Genomic DNA, 21,129 nt, shown 5'->3' with positions numbered 1-21,129 from the left:
TGTCCCCAAAAGTGCCTGAAGCAGCATCGCTGAAAGCCTAAAGGTAACAGTGACTCCGCCTAGGCTTCCGAACGCCATTGGCCTAAGCCTGGGCCACGGAAAACCAGCCTGTAAGAAGGAACAAACCAAATCTGGAAGAACACTAACCCTATAACGCCTCAAGTTTTAAATTTAGGAAATATTTTTTGGGGGGTTTTATTCTTTACTTTCATAGTTATCAATATATATGACATTCAAAATATATTTTAAAAGCATAAAATTTTCAGTGTTTTTGAAATGTGACCAAATTGTCACATTTATAATTTGGGTACCAGATACGTTTTCATTAAGAATTATGACAATTTTGTGCTTGGCGTTATAAGGCTAGAGCAGCTTGTTTGAAAAACCAGGAGAAAGGCAAAGGGAATGGAGGGGAAAAGGGAAACTTTTGGCTCCCGGGACCAGGCAGGGCTAACTCCCAGGCCTCTTCACCCAGCTCCCTAGGCAGCGCCCTTCCACATGTTTGGACTGGTGGATGCCATCTTGGCCATGGTCACAGATCCTGTTACCTCTCGGCTACAATGGCGACTGTGTAGGATCTCTGGGAAAAGCTGAAACAGCTTTGACAAGAGTGAAGCCATTTGGGGCTGACAGAAGCCACCATGAAAAGAAAATAAAGTAGCTAGGAAGTGTAAATGAACTAGCTGATATTGGGGAGGTAGGCTGTGCAGACGTCGCCCAAGGGAATGTCATGAAGGAAATGGGTGTTCAGAAGGCTTGTGAGAACGACCAGAGCAGTTGTGGTTCAACTAAGAATGGCTAACCCTAATACCCCGCTTCTCACTCGCCTAGTCCTGAGGAAGTATCCAGGTACCTACTATACAAAACAGTGACATTGGAAAAATCAGTGCCTTGAAAAGCCCAGGAGAGGCGGACGAGCCACCACTAGAGAGAACGGGCCTAGTCCTCGCCTAGAAAAATCGAGGCTACAGACAATAATGCTCGAAGCTGAATAAAGGTGTCCAGGCTCTGTTTCACTTGACCCCAAAGAGCCCATGCTCACTCTCCATGTAGGGAGCCAGCCAGTAAATTTCTAGGTGGACAAAGGGGTCACCTTCTTGGTTTCAGAAAAGACTACAGGTGCCTTGTCAAAAGGAAAGGCTTTCATTACAGGGGCCCCAGGGCAGACCCAAGCACACCCATGGACAACGGCCAGAATAACAGATTTAGCACAAGAGACAGTTACACTCTCCTTCCTGGTAATGCCTCAATGCCCCTTTCCCCTAATTGATCGTGACTTATTATGAAAAATGGCAGCCATAATTACTTTCTCATCTGCTACAACCACCTTAACCCTTGAACTTGAAAAGCCAAAAGTTTTGCTCACCGCTCCAATGTCAGAGTGATATGTGTTTTATCAAGGAGCAGAAGAGACCTCCTCAAAGGAACTTCTTGATAAATCGCTAAAAGATATTCCTTTTGTTTGGGCAGAGAACAACCTGCCAGACCTTTCTGAACTTCAGGTGCCTGGGGTCGTACAACTTCTGAGCTCAGCTACACTGGTGTGTCAAGCTAACCCTACACCCTGGATAGCAAAGGTGGGTATTTCTGTTCCCACTTGCAGACTAAAGAGGACAGGCATTTGGGTCCTCTGCAAGTCCACATGGAATGCTCCCCTGCTGCCCATGCAGAAGCTGGGAACTGAGGACTTCCAACCGGTGCAGGATCTCAGAGAGGCAAATGAGAGGATAGAAACTGGCCACCCCACGTGCCAAACCCTGAGACCCTCCTGAGTACAATCCCGTCAAACTGAATTTGTTATACTGTTTTGGACTTAAAGGATGCTTTGTTCACCATACCCGTGTCCCCTGCACATCAACCCAGTGAAGACTTAGAAGGATACAAGGAGGAACACCCCCAAACCACCTTGCTCCAGTATGCAGATGACCTCCTCCTGGCCTCTGAAACCCTGGAGGAATGCCAAAGGACTACCAAGGACCTGATAATAGTCCTTGGCCCATTGGGGTACAGGGTATCTGCAAGAAAGGCTCAACTGTGTGTCCATAAAGCTGTATACCTAGGCTACCAACTGGAGGAGGGAAAACGGACCTTGTCCCCCAGCCGCACTGAGGCGATCCTCAAAATCCCACTCCCTGAGACTAAGAGGCAGTTACAAGAGTTTCTAGGAGCTGTGGGGTACTGTCCATTGTGGAATTTGGGATTTGCAAAAACAACGAAACCCCTATATGCAAGTACTGGGGAAAGGAAAAAGAACTTAAATGGTCTGAAGTAGAACAACAAGCATTTGAGTCCTTCAAAAAGTCGCTCATATGGGCAACCTCTCTTGCCCTACTAGACATAGTAAAGCCCTTCCAATTGTCTATGTGTGGCCAGAGGCACAGCAAAAGAAGTGCTAACTGAGAACTTGCGGCCATGGAAGAGACCTGTGGCCTATCTTTCAAAGAAACTGGACTCTGTAGCTGCAGGATGGCTGAGCTGCATGCGAGCTGAGGCTGCCACGGCCATCCTAGTCATAGAAGCTAGGAAGCTTACACTGGGACAGGATATTGCTGTGGTAGGGGGACCTATGGTTGAACCACTCCTAACCAGTCCCCCGGACCGGTGGATCTCGAATGCCAGGACTATACCACAAATCCCCAAGGTAGTGGCTGTGACCATGCCATCCCCAGTGTTACAGCCACAACCTACATACTCAGAAAATGATCTAAAGATAAGCCAAGAGCTGGCCTGCCAAAAAGACTGGGAGCATCCAGGGTGGCTGCTCCATCCTGATGGAAGAAGATTCATGCCAGAAGCTCTGGGAGAGATCTGATTCAAGGACTACATGAAGGTATGCATTTGGGATCCTCTCTAAACTGTCTCAGTTGCTTCTCAGGCACTTTTACATACCCAGGCTTGGACACTGGGTGGCAGATGTCACCCACCGTTGATTGCACTGTGCTCGGGTAAACAACCCCAGAAAGAAAAGAAGCAACCCCAACCACGAGCTCGAGGTAGTAGTCCTGGAGAATTCTGGGAGGTGGACTTTATGGATATCAAACTTAGAAAGTATGGCTACCGATATTTGCTGGTGTTCGTAGACACCTATTCTGGATGGGTGGAAGCCTTCCCAACAAAGAAGGAAACTGCTGCCACTGTGTGTAAATTATTAGTAACTAAAATTGTCCCTAGATTTGGCCTTCCCACCACCTTGGGGAACAACAATGGCCCAACATTTATTGCTCAAATTACTAAAGTCTTAGCAATGCTTATAAATATTAACTGGAAGCTCTTCAGGGCAAGTAAAAAAAAAAAAAACAGAACCCTAAAGGAATTGTTTGTAAAGTTGCATTTAGGACCTGGCGAGAACTGGGTTGATCCTTACTTTACCTTTTGCCCTACTTCAAGTCCGATGCACTCCCTATGTGAAAAGCATGACCCCATTTGAATTTATGTTTGGCAGACCTTCCCCAAATCCTCCCAAGTTTGAAGGAAGTAGAAATAATGGAAGTCACTAATCGTTCCCTCATCGAGTGCCTGCAGCCTGTGCAACAGGTGAGAGACAAATCATCTGCTCTGACACCTTCATTTTGGGCCTAACCAAGGGAAAGGGAACAGGCAGCCAACAACGTGCAACCAGGAAACTGGACATGGGTAAAGAAGCACCAACCTGACACCTTAGAACCTAGGTGAACTGGCCCATACCAAGTGATACTTACAACACCAACTGCTGTTAAAATAGTGGGGAGGGGGCCGTGGATTCATCAGTCATAAGTTAAAAAAAAAGCCCTCCCTGAGCATATCCTGAAAAGATGGACACCCAGAAAGACGGAAAATCCCTCAAAATTAAGGCTTTACAGAAGTTAATTGTTTTTCTCCGAGTATTGCTGACAGCACCCACTGTTTCCCCCAAGCACAAACACACCTGTGGACTGCTATTCTAACCTCTAGCAGTCTCAGGTTTACACAGGCCCCTCAGGGCCCCTCATGGGGCACAGCCTACCTAGAAGCTGCTGGAGAGAAAGTCACTCAGTTTGCTCCGGGATCCTGCCTTGAGGATGATGTTCCCACTCAGAGAAGACAGTCCACACAGAAGACCACATGGCCAGCCCAAGATGAGTCACGACGTCCCTCAAAGACCCATAGCCCTAGAAGGGACAACACTGGAGACACAATGCGGGAACGGATCCCGCCATACCGAGGCATAGCACTAAGGGGGTGCAGCAGAAGTGCAAGGAAGTGGAGCAACAAGATTCCCAGGGAATGCCAAAGGAGGACTTTGGGGGCAGGACTTGGTGCTGGCACAGACTGGACTGGAAAACACTGCTAAGGGCCAACAAACAGTCCGTGAACTAAATATGAGCTTTCCTTTCTTGAGGAGTTGTGTTTTCTTTGATGGTCATTGGATTTTGGCTGTTTCCTTTCTTTTGGTGCTTGCTTTTGCTCTGTCTTGTGTTTGTGCATGTTATTACCTCTACTGTATGTCTAAAAAGAGATGCTGGATGCACAATCTGCAGGAGAGAAAAAGGGGACCAATGCTTCGCGGGAGGGCCACGGGAAAGAGGGAGTTGGGGGGAAAGGGAGTGATGTCAAGAAACCCAGAGACAAGGGAACAACAAGTGGATACAAATCCGTGGTGAGGGCGATGTAGGAATCCTGGTAGGGCGTGATCAAGGGTGAAGGAACCAAGAGGATTTACTGAAACCCAAATGAAGACTGAGCATGGCAGTGGGCACAAGAGGGAAATGAAAGGGAATAGCAGAGCGACCTAGGAAGCACGGACCAGTTATAGAGGTCTAAAGAAAGGCACGCACAGATGTAAATATATTTATCTGTGAGCATGGGGAAATACACCTATGTCCATATCTTTATAGGTTTCCTATTAAGGTAGCAGATGGCCTTTGGGCCTCCACTCAAGGACTCTCTCATTACAAGAATACCTTGTTCTATTACATTGGCATTCTATGATGCTCACCTTCCCGACACGTTCCCTGAAGTCTAAGCGGTTGCATAAGCAAATGTGGTCAAGAAAGCTGATAGTGCCCTGCTATCAAAAGATATGGCGTCTGAGGTCTTAAAGGCCTGAAGGGTAAGCAAGCGGCCATGTAGCTCAGAAACAACAGAGCCCACATGGAATAAGCCTACCAGCCTGTGCGATCACGAGGTATCAAAGGGATCAGGCATCATCAGCACAAAAAAATCTCATTGTGAATGAGCAGGGAATGCTGGGTAGAGAGCCAAAGCCCATTTGCAGTACACTGGACATTCCCTTAAGTAAGGTCTTGGGGAAGAGACAAGCCTACACAGGGTACTAGACAGCAATGGTGAAACACAACTTTCCTCTAGCTCCTCAATGCTTCCTCTCCCCTCACTATCAAGATCCCAATTATAACTTTCAAATCTGACTAGATCAGAGAACGTACACTTGGACAGATAGGAACTAGAAACACAGGGAATTCAAGGTGGATGAGCCCTTTAGGACCAGTGTTATGAATGGGGATGCTGGGAGGATGGATGGAGGGTAGGCTGGCACCAGGGAACCGATGACAAGGATCTACATAAAATCTCAAAAGAAAAGGGGGTGAAGGGGGACATCAGACAGTGCAAGATATGACAAAATAATAATTAGTAAATGATGAAGGATTTATGAGGAGGGGTAGTGAGAATGGGGGCGGGGGGAATGAGGAGCTGAGGCCAGGGGCTTGGGTGGAGAGAAGATATTTTGAGAATAATGAGGGCAATGAATGTACAAATGTGCCTTATATCAGTGATGTTTGCACGTATTATGGTTATTGTTGTATGAGCCCCTATAAAAGGAGAGAAAAAAAAAGACCCTGGCAGAGGGCTGATGCTAGGAATATCTCAGGCTGGATTAGACCAGCAAAAGCAGGTGCTGCAGTCGCCTCACCCTGTGTCTATTCCTATGTGAGGCATGAAGCTTAGGGTCCACAGCCCCGGCAGCTGGACAGTGAGAGAGGCGGGGCTCTGAGGTCATTCCACAGGGGGAATGGCCCTCCGGTTCCTGCAGGGTCCACCCTCCTGGGTAGTCCTGCTTTTCTGGGGCACCTCTTTCACGGAGCCCACACCAGGGGAGCTCTTCAACTCATGGGGGATTGGCAGGAAGCCTCTGCTCATGCACACACACCACCACCTAGCTGGAGGACCTCGGTGAACAAAGCCTGAGGCAGACAACAAGCCCACTAACTGATCCTGTGAGAGATATAATCAGGATCCAGAAACCGGCAACTGGGAGCAAGGGGCAGCATACCTGGGTCCCAGGCCCACCCAATGCCCTCTGCAAGGAGTGACATTCCAAAGCACAGTGTTTTCCAAAGGCACTGTCAGGACTTTGGAATGGGCAGCTCATTTGTGGACATGGATACTATGTGATCCAGACATACTACCTCCTCTGATCCTGTCAGCCGAGACTAAAAACCCTTCCAAGCAGAAAGCCATGCATCTGACCAGTATCCACCAGGCACTCACGTCCACTCCTGCTGCCTCCAAAGAGCTTTCCTGGGTTGGTCAGATATCTCTGGGGACAGATATCCCTCGGTCCTTGGTTCTGCGTGAGAAAGAATTCACGCCAAGGCCTGGTTTGTGATCCAAGTGAGGTTTAGGAGAGTTAGGGAGGTGTGGTGGGCAACCATGGTCGATCCTAGTGGCTGAATTGAACATACTTGGCCTAGGTGGGTCGATGCAGGTGCAGCGCCCACCCAGGTGGACCTGCCCTTCCTGGCCGGAAACCTGGACCTCTGAGCACGCACAGTGTGCCTCTCTTTCCTGGGCCGCTCACTGGGCCCTCTGAGCATGTGTAATGGACACCCCAGTCCCTATGCTAGCTACCTAACATTTCCACCCTGAAGAGATGTGGACCCAAATCTTTGGGGTACTGGGCGACGACATCTCTAGCTACTTCCTGCTGGCAAAGGGGCGAAGTGGGGCTTTGGGTCCACACCCTTCCTGCTCTGCTGGGAGGGGTTGTCCATTCAGCGCTAGGATGGATAAGGTTGAAGTGGTTCAGGAGATGGTGGTCCTGGAGCTGGCACACTTGGATTAGGGGCTTTGGTAACTTGAGAACTTCTGGAAAAACCAACAAACGCACAAAAGGGTGAACAGTTTAACTGAGACAAGGCTAGGATTGTGAGGTGGGAGTGCCCTTGAAAGTAGATGAGTATCACAGGAAGTAAGTAAAAATCTTAGGATTATCAGGCGTGTGTGTTTGTTCATTCTAAGTACCGGCACGGGGGTAAAAGCATTCACAATTTCCCCTAGGGGGGTCCAGGGTTTGGGCACTACTGGGTGCAGTGGGATCACCGCTTCACTTATGATCCTAAGGAATTGGCCCCTCTGATAAGAACCATCCTTCTTTTTTAACCCTATAACGCCTCACTTTTAAATTTTGGGGCAAAAAAAAATTTCGTTTTGATTCATTACTTTCATAGTTATCAATATATATACATTTATATTCATTTCATTAAATGTTAGGGAAAGGTCATGCTCGGCGTTGTAGGGTTAAATTGTAATATTGGGATGCTACAGGCGGATTCCACAGGGATCAAAAGTAGAGTAACTGCCTGTGTCATTTTTAATTTTCTCGGGTTCCATTTCAGTAAAAGGCTTGTAAGTTACCCTGGGACCAAATGCCCCTGGTGCCTCTACTAGGGGTAGAATGTTCAGGGAGGGTTCAGGGCTGGGACAATAGTGACCTGAAGTCCAGGATCCCTTAGGGCAGGGGTCCTCAAATTGTGTACACAGGGGGCCAGTTCATTGTCTCTCCGACCGTTGGAGGGCCAGACTATGGTTTTCAAAAAACCTATGGTCAAATTCCTATGCACACTGCACGAGTCGGCTGCTAAGCAGGACAGGCAGTGGCAGCAAAAACACCCCGAGGGTGGGATAAAAGGCATCGCGCCACATGTGCCCCATGGACCACAGTTTGAGGACGCCTGCCTTAGGGGTTCCTGGGTGCACTGGGGATGAAGGTCTCCTACTGCTCCTTGAGAGGAGAAATGCTCTAAGTTCTGGCATCTCCCCCCACTTTCCCGGCACTCTACCGAACTGTTCCCGGTGAATCACGGTTGGAAGGGAAAGTGTACCATTCTCTGCCATCATTCTCCTTTCTCAAAACGATACTGTGGCCAAATAGAGTTGCAAAGTGAATCTATCAGCTTTTGTTTGCCCAGCCTCTCTGTATCAACTCTATCCCAATTGGACATGATTCATGCAAGGGGGCAATTCCTGAGCATCAAGCTGCTAAGTCCCATCTAGAAAGCACAAAACATGGAGGCGATTGACAGCTTGCTGCCTCCAGGTTAATAACCCCCACTTGAGAGCGCACCCCTGGGTTGCCCTGAATCTCATGCCTCAGCCCGAGGGAAGGGGTCAAGGACTAGTCGCCGAGGGCGACCTTTAGGTCCAACCATTTTTCTGGACAACAGGCTAGGAGGACCACTGCTTGGGATGGCCCCAAGGCCCTCCAAGACGCCTGCTGGCGGGGCTGACGCTCAAATCTCTGAAGGGAAGGGACACGTGGCAGCTGAGGGAACCTTAAGGGAAATTGGAATTTCTGGCTGGAACATCATGGCAGAGGAGCTGTGTATTAAGTAAGAGCTGTCCCCAAAAGTGCCTGAAGCAGCATCGCTGAAAGCCTAAAGGTAACAGTGACTCCGCCTAGGCTTCCGAACGCCATTGGCCTAAGCCTGGGCCACGGAAAATCACCTTGTAAGAAGGAACAAACCAAATCTGGAAGAACACTAGCCCTATAACGCCTCAAGTTTTAAATTTTGAAAATATTTTTTTTTGTTTTTATTCTTTACTTCATAGTTATCAATATATATGGAATTTAAAATATATTATAAAAGCATAAAATTTTCAGTGTTTTTGAAATGTGACCAAATTGTCACATTTATAATTTGGGTACCAGATACGTTTTCATTAAGAATTATGACAATTTTGTGCTTGGCGTTATAGGGCTAGAGCAGCTTGTTTGAAAAACCAGGAGAAAGGCAAAGGGAATGGAGGGGAAAAGGGAAACTTTTGGCTCCCGGGACCAGGCAGGGCTAACTCCCAGGCCTCTTCACCCAGCTCCCTAGGCAGCGCCCTTCCACATGTTTGGACTGGTGGGTGCCATCTTGGCCATGGTCACAGATCCTGTTACCTCTCGGCTACAATGGCGACTGTGTAGGATCTCTGGGAAAAGCTGAAACAGCTTTGACAAGAGTGAAGCCATTTGGGGCTGACAGAAGCCACCATGAAAAGAAAATAAAGTAGCTAGGAAGTGTAAATGAACTAGCTGATATTGGGGAGGTAGGCTGTGCAGACGTCGCCCAAGGGAATGTCATGAAGGAAATGGGTGTTCAGAAGGCTTGTGAGAACGACCAGAGCAATTGTGGTTCAACTAAGAATGGCTAACCCTAATACCACGCTTCTCACTCGCCTAGTCCCGAGGAAATATCCATGTACCTACTATACAAAACAGTGACATTGGAAAAATCAGTGCCTTGAAAAGCCCAGGAGAGGCGGACGAGCCACCACTAGAGAGAACGGGCCTAGTCCTCGCCTAGAAAAATCGAGGCTACAGACAATAATGCTCGAAGCTGAATAAAGGTGTCCAGGCTCTGTTTCACTTGACCCCAAAGAGCCCATGCTCACTCTCCATGTAGGGAGCCAGCCAGTAAATTTCTAGGTGGACAAAGGGGTCACCTTCTTGGTTTCAGAAAAGACTACAGGTGCCTTGTCAAAAGGAAAGGCTTTCATTACAGGGGCCCCAGGGCAGACCCAAGCACACCCATGGACAACGGCCAGAATAACAGATTTAGCACAAGAGACAGTTACACACACTCTCCTTCCTGGTAATGCCTCAATGCCCCTTTCCCCTAATTGATCGTTACTTATTATGAAAAATGGCAGCCATAATTACTTTCTCATCTGCTACAACCACCTTAACCCTTGAACTTGAAAAGCCAAAAATTTTGCTCACCGCTCCAATGTCAGAGTGATATGTGTTTTATCAAGGAGCAGAAGAAACCTCCTCAAAGGAACTTCTTGATAAATCGCTAAAAGATATTCCTTTTGTTTGGGCAGAGAACAACCTGCCAGACCTTTCTGAACTTCAGGTGCCTGGGGTCGTACAACTTCTGAGCTCAGCTACACTGGTGTGTCAAGCTAACCCTACTCCCTGTATAGCAAAGGTGGGTATTTCTGTTCCTATTTGCATACTAAAGAGGACAATCATTTGGGTCCTCTGCAAGTCCACATGGAATGCTCCCCTGCTGCCCATGCAGAAGCCGGGAACTGAGGACTTCCAACCGGTGCAGGATCTCAGAGAGGCAAATGAGAGGATAGAAACTGGGCACCCCACGTGCCAAACCCCGAGACCCTCCTGAGTACTATTGCGTCAAACTGAATTTGTTATACTGTTTTGGACTTAAAGGATGCTTTGTTCTCCATACCCGTGTCCCCTGCACATCAACCCAGTGAAGACTTACAGGGACACAAGGAGATACACCCTCAAACCACCTTGCTCCAGTATGCAGATGACTTCCTCCTGGCCTCCGAAACCATGGAGGAATGCCAACGGGCTACCAAGGACCTGATAATAGTCCTTGGCCCATTGGGGTACAGGGTATCTGCAAGAAAGGCGCAACTGTGTGTCCATAAAGCTGTATACCTAGGCTACCAACTGGAGGAGGGAAAACGGACCTTGTCCCCCAGCTGCACTGAGGTGATCCTCAAAATCCCAGTCCCTGAGACTAAGAGGCAGTTGCAAGAGTTTCTAGGAGCTGTGGGGTACTGTCCATTGTGGAATTTGGGATTTGCAAAAACAACGAAACCCCTATATGCAAGTACTGGGGAAAGGAAAAAGAACTTAAATGGTCTGAAGTAGAACAACAAGCATTTGAGTCCTTTAAAAAGTCGCTCATATGGGCAACCTCTCTTGCCCTACTAGACATAGTAAAGCCCTTCCAATTGTCTATGTGAGGCCAGAGGCACAGCAAAAGAAGTGCTAACTGAGAACATGCGGCCATGGAAGAGACCTGTGGCCTATCTTTCAAAGAAACTGGACTCTGTAGCTGCAGGATGGCTGAGCTGCATGCGAGCTGAGGCTGCCACGGCCTTCCTCGTCATAGAAGCTAGGAAGCTTACACTGGGACAGGATATTGCTGTGGTAGGGGGACCTATGGTTGAACCACTCCTAACCAGTCCCCCGGACCGGTGGATCTCGAATGCCAGGACTATACCACAAATCCCCAAGGTAGTGGCTGTGACCATGCCATCCCCAGTGTTACAGCCACAACCTACATACTCAGAAAATGATCTAAAGATAAGCCAAGAGCTGGCCTGCCAAAAAGACTGGGAGCATCCAGGGTGGCTGCTCCATCCTGATGGAAGAAGATTCATGCCAGAAGCTCTGGGAGAGATCTGATTCAAGGACTACATGAAGGTATGCATTTGGGATCCTCTCTAAACTGTCTCAGTTGCTTCTCAGGCACTTTTACATACCCAGGCTTGGACACTGGGTGGCAGATGTCACCCACCGTTGATTGCACTGTGCTCGGGTAAACAACCCCAGAAAGAAATGAAGCAACCCCAACCACGAGCTCGAGGTAGTAGTCCTGGAGAATTCTGGGAGGTGGACTTTATGGATATCAAACTTAGAAAGTATGGCTACCGATATTTGCTGGTGTTCGTAGACACCTATTCTGGATGGGTGGAAGGCCTTCCCAACCAAGAAGGAAACTGCTGCCACTGTGTGTAAATTATTAGTAACTAAAATCGTCCCTAGATTTGGCCTTCCCACCACTTTGGGGTCCAACAATGGCCGAACATTTATTGCTCAAATTACTAAAGTCTTAGCAATGCTCTTCAGGGCAAGTAGAAAAAAATAAACAGAACCCTAAAGGAATTGTTCGTTAAGTTGCATTTAGGACCTGGCGAGAACTGGGTTGATCCTTACTTTACCTTTTGCCCTACTTCAAGTCTGATGCACTCCCTATGTGAAAAGCATGTCCCCATTTGAATTTATGTTTGGCAGACCTTCTCCAAATCCTCCCAAGATTGAAGGAAGTAGAAATAATGGAAGTCACTAATCGTTCCCTCATCGAGTGCCTGCAGCCTGTGCAACAGGTGAGAGACAAATCATCTGCTCTGACACCTTCATTTTGGGCCTAACCAAGGGAAAGGGAACAGGCAGCCAACAACGTGCAACCAGGAAACTGGACATGGGTAAAGAAGCACCAACCTGACACCTTAGAACCTAGGTGGACTGACCCATACCAGGTGATACTTACAACACCAACTGCTGTTAAAATAGTGGGGAGGGGGCCGTGGATTCATCAGTCATAAGTTAAAAAAAGCCCTCCCTGAGCATATCCTGAAAAGATAGACACCCAGAAAGACTGAAAATCCCTCAAAATTAAGGCTTTACAGAACTTAATTGTTTTTCTCCGAGTATTGCTGACAGCACCCAGTGTTTCCCCCAAGTACAAACATATCTGTGGACTGCTATTCTAACCTCCAGCAGTGAATATGTAACCTCTTATACTGGGTATGACCCCCTGTTTTCATTTTGATTTGTTTGATTTGCTAGGAAAGAATTGGCATTCTGGATCCTTTAAAGGTAAAGGGCACAATGGGACCTATACTGGAATCCCGTCCTATGGGTGCGGAATACCCTCTATAGAAAGAAGGCTCCAAACAAACCATGTCTATATATGCCCGGCTCATGGACTCCCTAACTGCCAAGGGGAGGGACATTACCATTGTGCAGCTTGGGTTGTGAAACTATCATTTTCAGGGTGGAAACTTGTTAAAGATGACCCTATTATTTTTACAAGAATGAGACTCAAGTCGGAAGGGTTTGATCCCACTATGTGTATGGTTTCCAAATGTAGCCCAATAAGAATTGGATTCAAGCGTTATTGGGTTCACTGGGAAAACATGGGGAATTCAACATTATGTAAATGATAGAGATCCCGGGACAACCTTTTCTATCCAGCAAAGTAAAATATGGCAAACTGCCATCCGTACAAAGGCCCAAACCTCGGGATAAATCCTGAAGAGCCACAGCTGGTGTCATTAAGATTCCTTTGCCGCACCCTCCAGACTCTCCAGTAACTTTCCCGTTTACTGCCAGCCCAACTCACAGGGCCCTTCTCATTCAGGAGCCACCTCAAGGTTCTGTGTTTGATTCTTGGGATGCTTTATTCCAATTTATGAACTCAAATCCTCACCTCACAGCTGATTGTTGGCTTTGTCTGAACCCAGCTTCCCCTTACTATGTAGGCACAGGTACAAATAGCACTATTGGTACAGAGTGTAATCCAATTAGAAATGTTAGTGAAAAGGATTACACGAAGCAGCAGTCTATAGGTGATGTTAGTATGGACTCAAGTCTAAGCTCACTTTAAAAGATTTGCAAGGGCAAGGACTGTGTTTTTATTCATCTAAGTATCCCTTTAATATATCAAGATATCGAGATTTTTGCCTTCAAGCTGTTCCCATTGAACCAAATGGTGATCCTAATTTGTTATCTGCTCCAATGAGTACTTGCTTTACTTGTTCCACAGGACGAACACCCTGTCTCTTTTCCCCAGTATTCATAGCGGACCCGGGTATTTGTGTGCTAGTGCATGTTAGTCCTCAAGTGTACCTGTGTTCTGGTGAAGGAGGTGTAGGGATAACTTTGGAATTTCCGGATGAGTTCAAAGAGCCCCAGTATTGGTCCCACTGGTAACAGGGCTTGGGATTATGGGATTAGCTGCAGTCGGGTCAGTTGCTTTAATACAAGGAAACTTAAACTATCAGACTCTTAGTCAGCAAATTGCTTTAGATCTACAGGGATTAAAAAAAACCTGTCTCCCATTTAGAAAGATCCCTAGACTCCCTTGTAGCAGTTGTGTTGCAAACCCGCCGAGGGCTTGACGTGCTCTTTTGGAAACAAGGAATGCTGTGCACAGCATTGGGAGAAACTAATTCTATGCAAAGCATTCGAGAATCAATAAAGATAGATGAGCCCTGGTTAGGAAAGGATTAGAACAAAGAGTCAAGAAAAGAAATGGAGGAACCAATTGGTTTGAAAAGCTACTTAATTGGTCAGCCTGGCTAACACCCTATGAATGGCCCTAGCCGGCCCCTAATCCTCCTCCTGCTAAGCCTCACATTTGGCCCAGTAATAACCAATAAGCTAGTGGCATTCCTTACACAGAAAGTACAAGCCACAAAACTCTTAGTGCTGAGCCCACCATACACTGGGCTGGCTACCGAAGATTCAATGATTTGAACTTGGCTAAGAACAGGAGAGAATATAGCAGCTCTGGGCAAAGCTTAAATAGCCTTGACAAGAGAAGTCATTTTGAGCTTTCAGAAGCCATTATGAATGGTAAATAAACTAGCTATGAACTGCCAATGAACTAGCTGATACTGGGGAGTTAGGCTGTGCAGACGTAGCCCAAGGGAACGTACAGAAGGAAATGGATGTTCAGAAGGCTTGTGAGAAGGACCAGAGCAGTTTTGGTTCAACTAAGAATGGCTAACCACAATACCCCGCTTCTGAGCTCTGCCTGCTTGCACACCTGCACATTGCAAAAGTATAAAAACCTTTGGAAAATTAGACTGGGGAGGCCGCTCAGTCTCCCCTCAAGAGAGCAGATGGTCTGGTCCCTGCGCAGGAAATGAAACTTGTTCTGCTGAACTTTCCGGCAGTCTGGGCGGTTTGCTGTCTGGGAATGGAGTGTAGCTACAACAGACACAGGTGGTGCCATTCTGCCTGAGAGTGGAGTCACGTGGCTGGGAAAATGGAGGCCGCAAGTTGCGGCCTAGCCGAAAGCCAGCCTGGAGCCGGCCACCCAGCCAGAGTCCTGCCCAAACCAACAGGGTGGACGCAGGCGCCCCCAGGCCTGCTGCTTGCCGGAGCCGCGGCACAACGCTGTGTCCCAGTCTTGGCACAACAGACTCCATTTTGAGTCCTGCACCTCCATCTTAGCTCTCAAGGCTGACCCCTAACCGACCTCCCCTCCCCTGCTCAACCCCAAATTCCTGGAACCAGCTCGTCCCAAAGCCAGAATGTTTTCTGAAGATATGGTCACTCCATCCTTCCTTGACATATAGATAAGATTAACGACCTTCTCCCTTCTGAAGCACCTGTGTGTGCAGAACCTCCCCAGCTATGATCCTCCCCAGCTCTGCCTGCCAACAGTGGGCATAAAAACGCCGCCAGGATTTTTTCCCCCGGCGCAGCTTCAATAGCTCAATATCCTGAGTTGCTGAACCCGCCCGCAAGCTTCTCAATAAAGCCTGCTTCTAAAACTTCGTTAATTGGGTCTTTCATTCTGTTTTCACATCCAAATAGACCTTGTGTTTTGGTGCCAAAAACCCGGGATAGGTGTGTGGATCCCCACTTCTTTTGGGGTCCCCTAAGAGCCACCCATCTTCCCCAAATCTCCAGGACCTTTAGGCGCGGCGCTTGCCTACGTTCAAAATCAGTCTATGGCTGCCCTGATGAGTCTCTCCCTCTCACTCAGACCTTGTGAAAGAAAAGACTTGTTTTTCTCTCCCAAGTTGCCTGGCCCTAGTCCCAGCTTAACAACCACGCACATTGGCTTCCGACGGGCATTTTTTATTTCAACGTTCTACAGGACCTGGACAATTTCTGCAGGAGGACTGGTAAGGATTCTGAAGTCCCCTATGTGCAGGCTTTTTGGGACTTGCCTTCCCGCCCTGACCTCTGTAGCCATTGTTCCGCCCGCCAAATACGGTTAGCTCTATCTCCTCAGCGGAAAGAACCTGCCATTCAAACCCCAGAAGAGCCAGCCAAGCTCCTCAGCGCGCCTCTCCCGCTGCCCTATCAGTCTCCCCCGCCCGCTGCGCCACCCCATCGCTCTCTCCTGTCCTCACCGCTTGCCTTTCATACCCGCTCCCACAACCCTCCAGCTGCCCTTTGTCCATTAAGAGAGGTTGCAGGTGTATAGGGACTCATTCAAGTCCACGTCCCTTTTTCCTTAAAGGACCTGTCGCAGATAGAGACCCGCCTGGGCTCTTTCTCAGCAGACCCCTCTAAGTTTATTAAAGAATTTACCTACATTTCCCAAACGTATGATTTAACCTGGCATGGCATCCAAATTATCCTTGCTTCTACCCTTACTGCCGAGGAACGTACACAGACAAAAACCACGCTATCGACCCAAATGTCCCCTTGGGGGCGCATGCCATCCCAATAGAGGACCCCAGTTGGAGTTACCAGCCCGGCCGGGCGTCTGATCTTCCTTATAGAAACCTCATGCTCAGGTAACTCATTAGAGGTCTGGAAACAGTCTCCAACAAGGTTGTCAACTATGACAAACTGAGAGAAGTTACTGCTCTTTTTCTTAACCGCCTCCAGGAGGCACTCACAAAGTACACTCGTTTAGACCCAGGGTCTAAAAAGTGGGGCCTCTATTTTGGCCTCTCACTTCACCTTCCAGTCAGTCCCTGACATCAGAAAGAAAAGCTAAAGAAGGCTGAGGAGGGCCCTGAAACCCCTATACAGGATCTGGTAAAAATGGCATTTAAAGTTTTCAACGCTTGGGAGGAGCCAGCTGAGGCCACATGCCAGGTGAGGGTCCAACAGATGGTTAGCCTCCATTCCCAAGCCCTGGTAGCAGCCCTAAGGCCGGCAGGCAATCCCGTCCATCGCCACGCTCCCCAGGGGAGCCGGCACCTACCGCCAGGAGCCTGCTTCAAATGTGGATGGGTCGGCCACTGGGCAAAAGTTTGCCCCAATCCCAAGCCTCCTACCAAGCCCTGCCCGCAGTGCAAACAGCCAGGCCACTGGAAGTCGAACTGCCCGACCCTGGCTCTGCCACCGGCTCTGCAAAGCCGAGGTGCCGAGATCCTGGAAACTCCAGACACATAGCTGCAAGGTATGGAGCTGCTGGGGTTCATGGACTGAAGAGGTCCTGGCTCCTCGACTCCGGTAACCCTCGCCGAGCCCAGGGTTGTGCTCCAGGTAGCGGACTACCTTCTCCATTTCGCCCTCTCACTCAGGCCCTACTTCCCCTTCCCTGGTCTCGGTTATGGGAATAGACAGGCCCCCCTCCCACTCTGCAGATCCTGTTACTGACTTAGCCCAACAACTTTCCCGCTCCTAGCTCAGTATGCTTTTTACCTCCCACTTACACTCCAACTTACACTGATCAGGAAAACACCCAGTATTGCTCTCTTCCTCAACAAAAATGGTGGGTACACAAATAGAACTTACTCATTCTCCCAAAGTTACAAGAGGAAACAATCATCACCAATATTCACAATTCTCCACACATCGGGCCAAAAGCTCTCTACACGTTTCTAACCCCATATTTCACCCCACTGGACTATGGAGTACTATCAACACAGTACATGCAAAATGCAACATCGGTGCCCTCTCCAATAGCCAGAAAGCTCAACACCCTCATAAACAGCTCCACCAGATGTAAGGGCACCTACTGGGACAGGACTGGCAGATAAACATTACCCACATGCCAAAGCATAAGCGGTTTAAATATCTCCTCACTATGGTGAACACATTTTCAGGATGGATCAAAGCCTTTCCCACCTCCTCTGAGAGTGCAAGCATAGTCGCCACTCACCTTCTTCAAGACATCATTACTCGTTTTGGCCAGCCTGCTTCAATTCAGTCGGACAATGGTCCAGACTTCATATCTATGGTGCAGCAGGCAGTTTGCGCCTCACTGGGCATCTGCTGGAAACTCCACGCAGCCTACCACCCCCAGTCTTCTGGTAAGGTTGAACGAGCTAACGGTCTCATAAAACAACAGCTCACCAAACTCTCCCTAGAACTGCAACTTTCTTGGCCTCAACTATTACCATTTGCTCTTATACTCGCCTTGGCGCAGCCCCTCAGGAGCCGTCCGGCCTCAGTCCTTTCAAAATACTCTACAGACAACCTTTCCTTTTCTCGCCTCTTCCTGCAACCGATTGCCCTCTGCTAGCTTTTTACCTTCCATACTTGTGCTTGCTCCACAACCTTCTTAGACAACACGCCAACTCTGCCATCTCTGAACCCTCTCTGACCTCTGCTGATCACCAAAAACCAGTGCATCCTGGAGATGCTGTGTTAATTAAATCCCTTGCACCCAAACCCTTAGCACCCCGGTGGAAAGGCCCTTACACTGTCCCTTACCACTCCCTCAGCAATCAAGGTTCTTAGACTAGATTCCTGGGTACATTTGTCCCGAGTCCAGATGGCAGTAAACCCTGACCATGGCTCCCAGTGGTCTGCTCAGTCTACTGGTCCTATGTCTCTCTGCCTCACTCACCTCACCAAGCCAGCCAGCTAAACCTAGTATAATTTCCCCTTTTGCCTGGCGATTTTACTTGACTGAAAACTATACCAATTACGCCTGCACTAAGTGTTATGATTATTTGCTGGCCACCGCTAACTGCCCACCCACAGGAGGCAGAGCACGCATATACTTAAATTTCACTGATTTTAAAACGCTTCCTGTATGACCAGAAGGCAACTACCCAATGTGCAAAAAAGTGAATGCAGAAAAATGTAGGGTGTCCTTGGTCTTCCTGCCAGATACATTACCTTTCCCTTCGTCCCCAGGGATGATTCTACTACCATCAATCTAAATACACTCTCACAATCCCAGACCCCTGGGATAGCCGGTGGACGTCTCCGGTTCCAGGAGCCTAGTGCACCACTCGCCGAGAGAAATTTCTGGACGCCAAACTGTATGTATGGAGGTCGCTACTCCAGGTCCAATCCACCATCCACCGTAATATTCAGATCCAAGACCTTCAACTCACTAACTAAATTTCTAAACCTTCTGAGTCTCCCTTCTCCTGGCTCACCCTGCTACAGCAGGGACTGGCCATCGCCACTTTGCTGGACTAGGCAACCTCTCCACCTGCTTCAGGTGTGCGGCCCTAGAACGCCCTCCTCTGGTAGCAGTACCAGGTCCTGCCCTGTCATTTTCATCCAACGTAAGGACCACAAAAGCCATAACCATCCCCAACGTCCCTCTGTACATCCAACCAGAAAACCCTCAAGTGCCCTTTTGCTACTCCAATCCATCGACACAGACATGTAATGTCACCCAAATCCCCTCCAAACCACTAACAGGGCCAGAAAAAATTTTCTTTTGGTGCAACCATACACTCACTATGCATATAAACATCAGTTCTACCTCTACCCGTCACTCTGGTTCCGCAGCTCCCTATATACACTCCGGCTGAGTTCCAGGACAAATACATCCAAGTATACAGTCGTCAAACTAAAAGAGCAGTTTTTCTCCTGATAGCAGTGAGAATCTCCTTCGCCTCAGCAGCAATTGCAGTAGGACTCAGCGGCGGAGCCCTTGGACACTATCATCACAGCAGACAAGTTAACCGCATGCTTCCAGCTGGCAGTCGATGCCTCTGCCAAGTCTCTAGCCTCCCTGCAAAGACAAATAACCTCTGTTGCCCAAGTTGCCTTGCAGAACCACCGCGCTTTACACCTCATCACGGCTGAAAAAGGAGGAACCTGCCTCTTCCTCCAGGAGGAAGGCTGTTATTATATCAATAAACTGGGGATTGTGGAAACTAGAGTCCAGATCCTCAACAAGCTAAACCGAGAGCTGCAAAACAACAGATTCAGAACAGATGGATCTTCCTCCTGGTGGAACTCTTCTCTGTACTCCTTCCTAGCCCTCATACTAGGACCCATAATTTTAGTTTTAATTTTGCTCTTAATTGCTCCTTGTCTCATCCAGCTCCGGCAAAGTCGACTCCGTGAAATTACCCGTATAGCAGTTCACCAGCAATACCAACCTCTCCACCCTGTGCTAGGCCGCAACTGTCAGTACTCTGCCTGAAAAGCCCCTCCCCTTGCTTTTTACCCACTAACCACAGGAAGCAGTTACAGAAACGGTTACATCCCTTTTCCCTATAGGGCACAGTCTAAAATGTCCGGTCTTGGCACAACAGACTCCATTTTGAGTCCTGCACCTCCATCTTAGCTCTCAAGGCTGACCCCTAACCGACCTCCCCTCCCCTGCTCAACCCCAAATTCCTGGAACCAGCTCGTCCCAAAGCCAGAATGTTTTCTGAAGATATGGTCACTCCACGCGTCCCTGACATATAGGTAAGATTAACGACCTTCTCCCTTCTGAAGCACCTGTGTGCGCAGATCCTCCCCAGCTTTGATCCTCCCCAGCTGTGCCTGCCAGCAGTGGGCATAAAAACGCTGCCAGGATTTTTTCCCCCTGCGCGGCTTCAATAGCTCAATACCCTGAGTTGCTGAACCCGCCCGCAAGCTTCTCAATAAAGCCTGCTTCTAAAACTTCATTAATTGCATCTTTGATTCTGTTTTCACGTCCAAATAAACCTTATACACTGAGCCTCGAGAAGGCTTTGGGAGTCAAAATCCTCCCAGCCTCCAGGCAGCAGCGTCCCAGCCCCCTCACAAATGCAGCCCGGGAAGGCAGGCGAGTTCCCGGGAAAGCAGGCACGTCATGTCCCGCACACCAGCAAGAAACGGCGCAAAGACGGACACCAGCAAGAAACGGCGCAAAGACGGACACCCAGCAAGAAACGGCGCAAAGACGGACACCGTGAATTCAACCCAACAATTCTCCCGAGGGTGGTGAGGTAAAAGGAGCCCAGAGGGGCCCCCAATCCGTGAGACCAACATGGGAGGGCCCACTCCTGGGGCCGGCTTACCTCATAGCTCCGAATCACACAGCACCGCTTCTTTTCGACCTCTCCGGGGACAGGTGTGCCTCGGTCCTCGGCTCCACGCAAGAAACAGCTCACGCTGAGGCCTGGTTTGGGATCCCCGTGAGTTTTATGAGCGGTTAGGGAGGCGTGGTCGATGACGTGGGTCGACCCCATTGGCTGAATTGTTGAATTGAATTCACCTGGCCTAGGTGAGCCAATGCAGGTACAGCCCCACCCAGGCATAGCTCCCCCTCCTGGCTGGAAACCTGAACTTCTGAGCATGCAGTGAGCCACTGCTTCATGAGCCGGTAGCTCAGACCTCTGAGCATGTGTAATAGGCCTGCCAGTCCCTATGCTAGCTCCCTAACAGTTTTTCCAGCCAAAGGTCTGCCTTCTGGAGCTGTTCTACTGAAAGCACTTAGTTCCTGACCCCTAGGCATTCGGGGTAATGGATGCCCTCGCTTC

Source organism: Tenrec ecaudatus, chromosome 6 (assembly GCF_050624435.1).
Source record: "Tenrec ecaudatus isolate mTenEca1 chromosome 6, mTenEca1.hap1, whole genome shotgun sequence".
NCBI classification, from domain to species: Eukaryota; Metazoa; Chordata; class Mammalia; order Afrosoricida; family Tenrecidae; genus Tenrec; species Tenrec ecaudatus.
This window is presented reverse-complemented; position numbering follows the sequence as displayed.